The sequence below is a fragment of the Lucilia sericata genome, unplaced genomic scaffold (genome assembly GCF_015586225.1).
Source record: "Lucilia sericata isolate MDLA Ls3-8-SP2 unplaced genomic scaffold, ASM1558622v1 Contig001743F_arrow, whole genome shotgun sequence".
In the NCBI taxonomy this organism is placed as follows: domain Eukaryota; kingdom Metazoa; phylum Arthropoda; class Insecta; order Diptera; family Calliphoridae; genus Lucilia; species Lucilia sericata.
In genome coordinates, this window is record NW_023995646.1 from 30497 (window position 1) to 42638 (window position 12142).

Below are 12142 nucleotides of genomic sequence, written 5' to 3' on the forward strand. Positions count from 1 at the left end.
TCGTTCGTTAGTTATTCGTTGTTCGTTCGTAGTTATTCGTTCGTTCGTTCGTTATTCGTTCGTTAGTTCGTTCGTTTTCGTTCGTTTCGTTCGTTCGTTCGTTCGTTCGTTCGTTCGTTCGTTAGTTCGTTCGTTCGTTTCGTTAGTTCGTTCGTTCGTTCGTTCGTGTCGTAGTTAGTGCGTATCCAGTAGTTCGTATCCATTAGTTCGTATCCATTTAGTTCGTATCCCAAACTGGATACTAAGTTTGTTCATATCCAGTTTGTTTGTATCCGGTTTGTTCGTATCCCCATTAGTTCCTATCCAGTTTGTTAGGCCTCTATCGCTACATTGCAAGTGCCTCAGGTTGGAATCGGACGCACAACTTTCGGCCTGACACATTCAGTTGACTCAGTATCAGCTTTTTATTATACTTTCTGGCAGATCTGTGCCAATATACGGCGAAAATGGTATCGGTTTAATTTCTAGGAAAGAATGATACTAAAATCGACGGACCTGTCGAGAAAAGGTGTTAATCTACGATCCTTAGCATTTTACACTAAATAAGTAATTCTAATTCGAAAAACAGTCATCATTTCCCATAAAAACGTTTTTCCAAAATTTTTATTGTATAGGAGGGCACAAAAGGAAGATAACGTAACACGACCTAATATAACCTTTCACAACTATATTAAACTTCACAAGTGAATAGAAAACGCCAGAATGGAATCCAACACCTGAAATAGTAGTTAAATATTCAAGCTTTTAAAATCGACAGGCTATTCTTCCATAGCGATCCGAAGCTCTTTAATTACGAAAAATGCCAAATCAATATTCTTTCTCTAAGTGCATCTGCTCATCAGACGGCTTGCATCGCTAAAGAACATGTTTTTATTGCGTTTCTGATTTTTATGGTTTTGTTTTTTTTTTTTTTTTGTTACTTTTGGGTTGCATTGATTGATTGTAATTTGAAACACTTTCAATTTCATTACTTATGCATTGAATTTTGAAAATTGTCCCAAAAAAGTGCATTTCGACTTGTTTGTTTTGTTATTTTTTTATTTCGGGTTATAACTTGCATATTTTTTTGTCATCTTCTATTGATTGCTTCTTTGTCCACTTAAATGTCAATATGTTAAGTTAATTTTTTTCCAACTTCAATCTTCTTTTCATTATTGCTTCAAGAACAACGTCATTAAAATTAAGAACTGATAATTAAATACAAGAAAATGTTCATTAATGATGGTCCAGGCTATTCAATGGATTCTGTATCTTGTGATATATACATACATATACACTACAACAAATCACATAAACAAATCAGAAGACACGAGTACAAGTACTTTATCAAATGCCTTCCTTACATGTCTAGCAGAAGGAGGTGAAGATTTTGATAGGTTGATTATTACTGTATGACTGACGGAGGACTGACACTGCATAAATATTCCACATCCTACAGCTGCAGGCCATAAACAATATTTATGTTGATTTTTTGGTAGCTACTGTTTTTATTTTAAACCCTTTTTGGAAGATACTGGGATGTAAGTATGTTGAGTTTTTCATGGTTTTTGTTACCTTTTAAAGGGATATTTTATTTCTTTTGATATTGGTGCATATATATAGTAAAAAGTTTAATGTTTGCTTAATTAAGCAAAAACTATATAGTTTTGGAATATTGGCTTCATAACTGCGGTCTAACGAAAATGCTAGATAATTTGCCTTTGATATCTAGTATATCAAATGAATCTCCGACATCAAAGATACCAAATCGCTGATCTGATAAAACGATTACTAAACTTAGTGTACAAAAGAGCTGTGTAGTATTAAGTGTCATTCTGCTGAATCCAAAGATTATCGAAGTTTTAATCTTAAATTTCAGTCCATAAAAAGTCATTTAACATCTAGCTCCATAGTGCTCAGGTTATTATGTTCGATGAGTATCGATATTATAGGTTTGAGTTCGAAAGTTTCTGCTTAGCCACATTCTCGACGGTATGTAACGTATAATACCGCTGAAGAAATAGTTTCACGAACCTTTTTGAGAACAACACTCCTACAACATTCGAGTTGCAATGCTTGGTCAGATCAGATAATACAGATCTTAAATACTTCTTTTAAAGTGTGGGACTAATGAGGACCATTTTTTATATTAAATATTTAGGTAAAACTCGTTTAGGGTATTTCAAGTTCGTTGTTAATGTCCTTTTATTTACATATTTAAAGAAAATAACCAATAAAGGTCTTATATAGTCTGTTGTAAATTTTAGTGCCTAAATTATTTGTGACAACGAAAATATATGGTAAAAAGATTTAAACTTGTGAAGGGAAGTTGACTTATTTAATATATTACATTAAAGTTCTTGAGCCATAGTAGTTTAAGTTGGCGAAAACGGGTCAGAGCTAAGCGCTTCAGCACCTTTGCAAAGGGTTGTCATTTAGACCCATTACAATGGATTAAATTTTCTATCTATCTATCTATCTATCTATCTATCTATCTATCTATCTATCTATCTATCTATCTATCTATCTATCTATCTATCTATCTATCTATCTATCTATCTATCTATCTATCTATCTATCTATCTATCTATCTATCTATCTATCTATCTATCTATCTATCTATCTATCTATCTATCTATCTATCTATCTATCTATCTATCTATCTATCTATCTATCTATCTATCTATCTATCTATCTATCTATCTATCTATCTATCTATCTATCTATCTATCTATCTATCTATCTATCTATCTATCTATCTATCTATCTATCTATCTATCTATCTATCTATCTATCTATCTATCTATCTATCTATCTATCTATCTATCTATCTATCTATCTATCTATCTATCTATCTATCTATCTATCTATCTATCTATCTATCTATCTATCTATCTATCTATCTATCTATCTATCTATCTATCTATCTATCTATCTATCTATCTATCTATCTATCTATCTATCTATCTATCTATCTATCTATCTATCTATCTATCTATCTATCTATCTATCTATCTATCTATCTATCTATCTATCTATCTATCTATCTATCTATCTATCTATCTATCTATCTATCTATCTATCTATCTATCTATCTATCTATCTATCTATCTATCTATCTATCTATCTATCTATCTATCTATCTATCTATTCTATCTATCTATCTATCTATCTATCTATCTATCTATCTATCTATCTATCTATCTATCTATCTATCTATCTATCTATCTATCTATCTATCTATCTATCTATCTATCTATCTATCTATCTATCTATCTATCTATCTATCTATCTATCTATCTATCTATCTATCTATCTATCTATCTATCTATCTATCTATCTATCTATCTATCTATCTATCTATCTATCTATCTATCTATCTATCTATCTATCTATCTATCTATCTATCTATCTATCTATCTATCTATCTATCTATCTATCTATCTATCTATCTATCTATCTATCTATCTATCTATCTATCTATCTATCTATCTATCTATCTATCTATCTATCTATCTATCTATCTATCTATCTATCTATCTATCTATCTATCTATCTATCTATCTATCTATCTATCTATCTATCTATCTATCTATTACATCCTTCTTTCAACATAGCCTACACCAACACGATCAGACACTTTATCTTTATCATAATTTTCAAGGATCTAAGTCTAATAAGAATCCTATGTAGTGAATCAAAGTATGATATGTTTCGGGTAACACAAAGGGCCCAATCATTATCAAACTTATGGGTCCATAAATGAAATAAATAGATTTGGATGAGGGACAACAATTTATTCATACTTGCTAAATATTGCAGCAAACACAAGTCCCGTTGGTAAGGTACACTTCCCTCAACTTGAATAATGACCACAAAAATGTTTTTGAATGAATTGATGAAACTTCGTGCAGACATAAAATAAAACAATAAATAAATGCATATTTTTATACTCAGACTCATGTCTTTTTGGTAGTCGTGTCTGTGAAGGCATAAAAATGCATTAAGTGCATCATCGTCATCATCATCATCTTCATCACTTTAAGCAGTTTAATTTTTATTTTATTTAATTTTTTTCGTTTTTCTCTGGGTTGTGTTGTTTCTTCTTTTTTTCTTCTTCTTCATACGATGTCTGCAAGGACATGAAGAAATATTTTGCATAAATGCAGTTTGCAACATTAAATATAAGAAGTATTACCAACCAATGCATGCATCATGTGTATGCATGAAAAGGTGTATATGTATGTGTGTGTGTCTTTGTTAACGTCTGTGTCTGGGGTGTCTACAGGTATGTGCAGTTGAAATGTTTCATTTACAAGTCAGACTGTCTGGCCTGTTTAGACGTGGTCTGGTTGTGGATTGATCTGTTGTTTGGTTGTGCCTTTGGCCTACTAAGCCCTGTGTTTTACAGCATACATTCATACTAACATTCATATTATTATCGTCGTCATCATCATCATTATTGTTATTATTGTTGCTGGTAGTATTGTTGTTGTTTTTGTTGCCGACGTCTTTGTCGACAACATCTCCTTGGTCGTCAGAATAAAAAGACAAGCAGTCTAGCCACAGGTTTCAATGTCTGTCTGTCCGTCTGTTTGTGTCTTTAACTGTGTGCCAGACTTAAAGAGACCAAAGGCTAAATATTTGGTTGTATGTCATGTCTGGTCTATATTTGTTCATCGTGCTAAAATAAGATCAGTTCTATGAAGGAATTAGTTGGTAAACAAGTAATTCTCAACTTGAAAAAAATTATAGAAAAGAAAATGTATCAAAAATGTTCCATAAAAAAGAAAATTTATCGAAAGGCAAAATTTATCGAAAATTTTCTATAGAAAAGCAAAATTTATCGAAAATTTTCTATAGAAAAGCAAGATTTATCGAAAATTTTCTATAGAAAAGCTAAATTTATAGAAAATTTTCTATAAAAAGGAAAAAATTATCAAAAATGTTTTATAGCAAATAGATTTATCAAAATTTTCTATAGAAAAGCAAAATTTATAGAAAGTATTCTATAAAAAAGCAAAATTTATCGAAAATTTTCTATAGAAAGGCAAAATTCATCGAAAATGTTCTAAAGAAAAGAAAATTTCTGAAAATGTTCTATAGAAAAGAAAATTTTTTGAAATTTTCTATAGCAAAGAAAGTTTTTAGAAAAATTAATTTTCTATAGAAAAGAAATTTTTTTGGAAATTTTCTATAGAAAAGACAATTTATCGACAATTTTCTATAGAAAGAAAATTGATCAACAATTTTCTATAGAAAGAAATTGATAGAAATTGATCGGCAATTTTCTATAGAAAGAAAATTGATAGAAAATTTTCTATAGAAAGAAAATTGATCGACAATTTTCTATAGAAAGAAAATTGATTGACAATTTTCTATAGAATGAAAATTAATTGACAATTTTCTATAGAATGAAAATTGATAGAAAATTTTCTATAGAAAGAAAATTGATTGACAATTTTCTATAGAAAGAAAATTGATCGACAATTTTCTATAGAAAGAAAATTGATCGACAATTTCCTATAGAAAGAAAATTGATCGACAATTTTCTATAGAAAGAAGATTGATCGACAATTTTCTATAGAAAGAAAATTGATCGACAATTTTCTATAGAAAGAAAATTGATCGACAATTTTCTATAGAAAGAAAATTGATCGACAATTTTCAATAGAAAGAAAATTGATCGACAATTTTCTATAGAAAGAAAATTGATCGACAATTTTCTATAGAAAGAAAATTGATCGACAATTATCTATAGAAAGAAAATTGATCGACAATTTTCTATAGAAAGAAAATTGATCGACAATTTTCTATAGAAAGAAAATTTATCGACAATTTCCTATAGAAAGAAAATTGATCGTCAATTTTCTATAGAAAGAAAATTGATCGTCAATTTTCTACAGAAAGAAAATTGATCGTCAATTTTCTATAGAAAGAAAATTGATCGTCAATTTTCTATAGAAAGAAAATTGATCGTCAATTTTCTATAGAAAGAAAATTGATCGTCAATTTTCTATAGAAAGAAAATTGTTCGACAATTTCCTATAGAAAGAAAATTGATCGACAATTTTCAATAGAAAGAAAATTGATCGACAATTTTCAATAGAAAGAAAATTGATCGACAATTTTCAATAGAAAGAAAATTGATGAAATTTTCAATAGAAAGAAAATTGATGAAAATTTCTATAGAAAGAAAATTGATCGACAATTTTCTATAGAAAGAAAATTGATCGACAATTTTCTATAGAAATAAAGTTAATCGACAATTTTCTATAGAAAGAAAATTAATCGACAATTTTCTATAGAAAGAAAATTGATCGACAATTTTCTATAGAAAGAAATTGATCGACAATTTTCTATAGAAAGAAATTGATCCGCAATTTTCTATAGAAACAAATTTTATGGAAAATTTTCTATAGAAAGAAAATTTATTGAAAATTTTCTATAGAAAGAAATTTTATGGAAAATTTTTTATAGAAAGAAAAATGTATTGAAAAGAAAATGTATGGAAAATTTTCTATAGAAAAGAAAATTTATGGAAATTTTATCGAAGTTTTCTATAGAAAAGAAAATTTATGGAAAAATTTTCTATAGAAAAACAACTTATCAAAATTTTGTTTCAAGGTAAAATTCGAGAGTAATGCAAAATGCCATACGGTGGTGGTAAACTGTAATTCCTCACCTGAGGTAAAACCATAGCTGGCACATTGTCCTTCACCTTTTCTTATCATCCATAAGAGTACGCGCTCGGTAGGATACTGGTACTCCTCAGAGTGTTATAGAAAGGAAAAATTAGTGAATTGAATTCACTATTTTAAACATTAGTGATTTGTCAACAAACCTAAAAAACACTTAAACTCAAATAACAAAAACAGCAACAACAAGTATAAAAAACTGTTTAACATGTCTGTATCTCTCTTAACATCTTCTGTGTGTGTCAGTTTGGCACTCAGTCTCTTCTGATGTCTATAAGTCTGTCTGTCTGCTCAACCAAAAGTGTGTAAGTTTTTTTTTTTCTTATTTAAACTTCAAACTCTAGACATTCAGCAGACAAGCTGCACTTGTTACGTTTTCGTTTTGTTTCATGAGGGTTTGTTTTTTTTGGTTGCTGATGCTGCATCATCATCCTCTTGTTGCTGGCTGTTGCTGCTGTTTGTTGTCTTTAGTGATGATTATTGTGGCATCTTCTTCGTCTTTATTGTATTGTTGTACAATACTTATTTTTCAAGTGAGATTCAACAACGACAACAACAATAAACGTTAAAATACACGCCTACTTAACACCATACAATAACAACAGCAACAACAATACCAACAGCAACAATAAAGACTCTGTCATGCAAGAAAAAAAAAATAACACAAAAATCTACAGCCAGATGCCCATTAGTCTTCGAAAGGCACGCGAAAAATTGACTACAACAAATTAAACAGTCACAACAAAAATGAAAATTATACAACACAGCAACAGCTACAACAACAACAACAACAATACCAAATAAACACCAAAAGAAAGACAGTACCAGCAGCACAAACAAAGAAGGAATAACAACACAAATTAGCTTCTGGTCTTTGAATTTCAAAAAGTACAACACATGAACATTAATCAAACAACAAAAAATAATAATAAAGAAAAGAAATCTTAACCCTAAATCTGAAACATTTGATTGGTCCTGGTACATCATTTGAAGCACCCTATGAGGTGTTTTAAAAGATTTCTGAATAAGCGGATTAGATTATTAGAAAAAATGAAATTTTACTCTGAATGTTTTCAAATTTCTCTACATCAAATTTCCATCCACAATTGGTTTAGATCTATTCTTGAATTATAACTCGAAAGTTTGCAAAGTTTAGATCTAAATTTCGATTTTGGGCACCAGTTGTTCCTTAATATATACTCGATCCAAACCTTGTAAAGTTGAGAAGTCCTGCGAATCTAACATTTCGAGCATAAATAGATGTAATCTTGTTGGGTATTAGCAAAAAGTTTCCCAATTTTAGAGGAAGACATTTACTTTAAATATCGATAGAATAATAAACCATTGCGATACAGTGCTCCAGCGAATCAATACAACTCTCACCGATATGCATCATTAACATTCGCCATCTGATCTGCCTCGTTACGGTGCACTATCATATTGGGTAAAAATAGTCACTATTTGTATGAACTCATTCCGTTGTAATTTGACTGCCAATTTCGGTTGAACAGTAAAAGATCAGTTTAGATTATGTTAATGAGGCCTAATAGTCGACTCATTTGGGTCCATACGCTGGCCCCTTTATTTTGAAAACGGATTAATGTTCATATTCAGCATTGAATCAAACCATTCCGAGGTACGAAGATACAATTGTATCTTATTGACGTTAATTCTAGATAGACCTGTTATACGGTACAGAGTCGTACTGGGTTTAAATGGTATATTTCCACTTTCCCATTCAGTTGTTTTTTTAACAAAGATAATTAGGGTTATTAAGAAATAGGAAGAGTGGAGCCCTTTTAAACTTGTTAGTTAGTTATTTTTTTAGAATTGAGCTGGAACTAAAGAAGAAGTGAACTATAAGTGAAATAGAACTGAACTAGAACTGAACTAGAACTGAACTAGAACTGAACTAGAACTGAACTAGAACTGAACTAGAACTGAACTAGAACTGAACTAGAACTGAACTAGAACTGAACTAGAACTGAACTAGAACTGAACTAGAACTGAACTAGAACTGAACTAGAACTGAACTAGAACTGAACTAGAACTGAACTAGAACTGAACTAGAACTGAACTAGAACTGAACTAGAACTGAACTAGAACTGAACTAGAACTGAACTAGAACTGAACTAGAACTGAACTAGAACTGAACTAGAACTGAACTAGAACTGAACTAGAACTGAACTAGAACTGAACTAGAACTGAACTAGAACTGAACTAGAACTGAACTAGAACTGAACTAGAACTGAACTAGACTAACTAACTTAGTTAGTTAGTTAGTTAGTAGTTAGTTAGTAGTTAGTTAGTTAGTTAGTTAGTTAGTTAGTTAGTTAGTAGTTAGTTAGTTAGTTAGTTAGTTAGTAGTTAGTTAGTTAGTTTAGTTAGTTAGTTAGTTAGTTAGTTAGTTAGTAGTTAGTTAGTTAGTTAGTAGTTAGTTAGTTAGTTAGTTAGTTAGTTAGTTAGTTAGTAGTTAGTTAGTTAGTAGTAGTTAGTTAGTTAGTAGTTAGTTAGTTAGTTAGTTAGTTAGTAGTTAGTTAGTAGTTAGTTAGTTAGTTAGTTAGTAGTTAGTTAGTAGTTAGTTAGTTAGTTAGTTAGTTAGTAGTTAGTTAGTTAGTTAGTTAGTTAGTTAGGTAGTTAGTAGTTAGTTGTTAGTTAGTTAGTTAGTTAGTTAGTAGTTAGTTAGTTAGTGTTAGTTAGTAGTTAGTTAGTTAGTTAGTTAGTAGTTAGTTAGTTAGTTAGTAGTTAGTTAGTTAGTTAGTTAGTTAGTAGTTAGTTAGTTAGTTAGTTAGTTAGTTAGTTAGTTAGTTAGTTAGTTAGTTAGTTAGTTAGTTAGTTAGTTAGTTAGTTAGTTAGTTAGTTAGTTAGTTAGTAGTTTTAGTTAGTTAGTTAGTTAGTTAGTTAGTTAGTTAGTTAGTTAGTTAGTTAGTTAGTTAGTTAGTTAGTTAGTTAGTTAGTTAGTTAGTTAGTTAGTTAGTTAGTTAGTTAGTTAGTTAGTTAGTTAGTTAGTTAGTTAGTTAGTTAGTTAGTAGTTAGTTAGTTAGTTAGTTAGTAGTTAGTTAGTTAGTAGTTAGTTAGTTAGTTAGTTAGTTAGTTAGTTAGTTAGTTAGTAGTTAGTTAGTTAGTTAGTTAGTTAGTTAGTTAGTTAGTTAGTAGTTAGTTAGTTAGTTAGTTAGTTAGTAGTTAGTTAGTTAGTTAGTTAGTTAGTTAGTAGTTAGTTAGTAGTTAGTTAGTTAGTTTAGTTAGTAGTTAGTTAGTTAGTTAGTAGTTAGTTAGTAGTTAGTTAGTAGTTAGTTAGTTAGTTAGTTAGTTAGTTAGTTAGTAGTTAGTTAGTTAGTTAGTTAGTTAGTTAGTTAGTTAGTTAGTTAGTTAGTTAGTTAGTTAGTTAGTTTAGTTAGTTAGTTAGTTAGTTAGTTAGTTAGTTAGTTAGTTTAGTTATATTTCACTGCTGTCTGTTCATATCGTTGTTTTCTTATTCCGGACGTACACCAGTGCATCCAATTCTTACTTTTTAAATATGTATGTATCTTTTACCAAAGGTGATGTTAAGGCAATGGTTCAACATTTCCCATGTCCTATGCCTCAATAATGGGTCGATTTGAAATTAAATAATCTAATTTTAATATCACACATTTTCTTAATTAAAAAATCCTTCAAATAACCTCTATTCTAATTTAAAAATACGTAACGCATTTTTTTATCCGTTATATACCCATTACACACGCATGAAAATGTTCTCTTTAATACGCAAAATCTCACGCACTTTATTGGCCAACAATAGATTTATTTTGCTAGTGCGTAAACTAATCTAAGTATTTAGAAAACTTTAAAATTATATTAACTAGCAATAAAAGTATTTCACTCAATTCTCAACCTGAATTCATACATAGTTGTGGTGTAAATTACTTGTATGTATACGAAACACGAGTATGAAATAAAATTGTTCGACTTAACCTTAATTGAGATATAAAGAATTTCCTGCTGAATAGTATAACTGGGAATCTTTTTCATTTTATTTTTTTCGTAGTTAAAGTATGTAATTTGCGTTCTATTCAATTACTATTGCAACAACAATAAGAACAGCTGCTTTAAACTAGTACAATGTTCTAAATATTTTATTTTTTTCTTATTTTTGCTACGCATTCTAGTAAAATTGAGCATGAAATTTTCTAAATTAACTGAACAACTTAATCTAAAACTAAATTGTATAGTTGCTTTATTGAAAATAATACGCGTACTAATGGGAAAATCTAAAATATTTGATATCAGTAACGTGACCATATAAAGAGCCTTTTTTTTTCTTAAGTAAAAAATCTAATGTCAATTAAATTTCTACAAGTATTATTTAAATTTACCCGCTTTAGTTTTTTATAGTCCTTCTACACATCACTTTTTTAAAAATCACATTTTTCAAAAACTATCTTGTCATGTTAAGTGTTTTTGACTATTACTTTTTATACTTATAAAAGTCGGAACCAATTCTATTCTGGTAATAATATGGAATGTTTACTAGTATCTTACTATACTCATAGCATGCTCTGCATGCGACAGATTCTGCTCGTCCAGCCTTGTGTCTCTTGTCAGATTTCTTAACATTAAACAATGCTCGGCATTACTTCAACTGACTACAATTGCAGGAATATGTTTCCACGGCTTCCACGTAGTGCTCGCGGTTAGTGCTACCAATTTAACGATTCTCCCATCAAATCTATAATTTTTTAAATGCCAACTGCTCAAAAATGCGCTTTAGTGGTTAGCAGAAAATTTGGAGTCTAGTATATAGTCTAGTCTATAGTCTAGTCTATAGTCTAGTCTATAGTCTAGTCTATAGTCTAGTCTATAGTCTAGTCTATAGTCTAGTCTATAGTCTAGTCTATAGTCTAGTCTATAGTCTAGTCTATAGTCTAGTCTATAGTCTAGTCTATAGTCTAGTCTATAGTCTAGTCTATAATCTAGTCTATAGTCTAGTCTATAATCTAGTCTATAGTCTAGTCTATAGTCTAGTCTATAGTCTAGTCTATAGTCTAGTCTATAGTCTAGTCTATAGTCTAGTCTATAGTCTAGTCTACAGTCTAGTCTATAGTCTAGTCTATAGTCTAGTCTATAGTCTAGTCTATAGTCTAGTCTATAGTCTAGTCTATAGTCTAGTCTATAGTCTAGTCTATAGTCTAGTCTATAGTCTAGTCTATAGTCTAGTCTATAGTCTAGTCTATAGTCTAGTCTATAGTCTAGTCTATAGTCTAGTCTATAGTCTAGTCTATAGTCTAGTCTATAGTCTAGTCTATAGTCTAGTCTATAGTCTAGTCTATAGTCTAGTCTATAGTCTAGTCTATGGTTAGGTTAGGTTAGGTTGATAGGAGGATGTATACTACATCAAATCCGAAGAAATACACCTAGGCCACTATCGGGCCTGTTGTGCGCTCCAATTCAAGAAAAAAAAAAAAAAAAAAAAAAAAAAAAAAAAA